Genomic DNA, 1,970 nt, shown 5'->3' with positions numbered 1-1,970 from the left:
TAACAATGCCCATCAATCCCTTTCAGAATTAACGCTCTTCCTTCTTTAAAATTTTCTACTTCGAAGGTCCACAACACTATGATCGACTCATCGACCAATAACTTCAACATAGCTTTCCATCACATTCTTACACATACAAAGATAGAGGTGCCCAACTCAACTCGATTGATATTAGTACCCATTAGTAATTTTAAACCGTCCAAATACTCTACACGTTTAAAACTCGATTTAAATTTAGACGAATTTTATTTTTTAACCTCAATCTCAATTAAATTTGAATAACAAGAAAAATTCACCATCATTACTCAAAAGGGTCGATAATGTAAAATTTCAAATATATGAAACCGACATTGAAAAAGCTAAGGACGAATAATAAAGCGGCACGGCGTGAGATGACGGAAATTTCGGGCCGTGTCTTGGACAATTACACGGCGTGGACGTGGAGCCGGGCTTGTAGTTAGCCCGCGCCGCGCCTATTAACACGTGTGCCTAGGTTTTGCCGTCAACTCTAACCTGGAAAACATAGGAGACTTTCTTACCATTAATAATGTTTTTAATTATGGACTATTATATTCTTTTTAATTATTTATTTCTTCCAAGAACATACCAGATTTTTTTTTTAAGTAAAAGGAAAAATATACCAGACACGTGGCTAAGAGGTTGAGAGATAAGATCTAAGAGAATGTGCAGGACAAGATAAAATGGGTTTGGTCAATCGAGATGGATTAGAAAAATGGATGAACATGGAAAAAATGGAATATGTTGGCACTTGGCAATGAGTTCACACGTACAAGTCAATGTTGTTAGTTGCAGTGTTTACTTTTTCAACATTTAATGACCGGTAAGAAATAAAATAGTTAATAATGTTTACTTTTTCAATATTTAATGACGGGTAAGAAATAAAATAGTTAATAAAAAATTGGTGGGAAATTGGTGGGAGACCTTTTTTGTTCGTGAAATGAATCATGTCAAAATTAAATATAATACTTATACTATAAAATGTAATATTAATAAGAAATAAATTATTATTATGAAAATGTAAAAGTATAACATATTCTCTTATAAATAACATTATTTGTAATTACTATTATATTTTTTAGTATAGGTATTATATTTAATTTTCATATTAACACGACCCGGCGTAACCCCTCTCATGGATAAGTATCCGTAAGATGATCTCATATAAGGATGACTCAAATAGTTATGCTTATATCAACTTACGTTTTTTACATCAGTGGAGACGGTATTGACTCAATTTACTTCTTGTGCTTCAGTACGTTAAGAAAGTAATTATGAACAGATACTGCATTGTAGCCGAGTCAGTAGTACTCAAAAAACTTCTCAATGTAAGGTAAATAATGCTACATACTTAAAAAGTCTTTAAAACTCTATTTTTTTTTTCAACTCGATGGGTACACTTTAATAATCAAGTTTTCAATAACATATTATTTGTCTTTGGTGTATGATACATCAATTAATTACAAGAACTAGAATAGTTAGTTCAAATCTACTGCGAAATGGTTTGATTTTGAATATATCAAAGCTAGATTAACTAAATTAACCTTCTTATTTGCTTAAAGACAAATTTATAAAATTTCAAATATAGTTCAGAGAACTGAAAAACCACAGTTATTTTATAATAATGCAATAAAATAAGAATTGAAGGGGTGGGATTGTGATAAGGATCAAATAAAGGGTGGGTTGGTTTATGAGCGCCTGAGCGGAGATGCATGCAGATGGTGCATGAAAATGTATGCAACAATGCAAGGTTAGTTGGTAAGTAATCATATAATATACAAAATATAAAAAAGATTTGAAGAAATAATAAAGATAATAAAATGGAATCGTCCGCATGGGGGAGCAGTAACGTAGACAGGGGCCCACGACATCGCCTGCGCTCAAAAAGGTTAGTTGGCAGCTGACTACACTGCACTGACTTTGACAACACCCCTCCCCCCTCCCCCCCTCCC

The sequence above is a fragment of the Ipomoea triloba genome, chromosome 2, assembly GCF_003576645.1.
Source record: "Ipomoea triloba cultivar NCNSP0323 chromosome 2, ASM357664v1".
In the NCBI taxonomy this organism is placed as follows: Eukaryota; Viridiplantae; Streptophyta; class Magnoliopsida; order Solanales; family Convolvulaceae; genus Ipomoea; species Ipomoea triloba.
The sequence above is the reverse complement of the archived record's forward strand: the minus strand, read 5'-3'. Positions refer to the sequence as shown.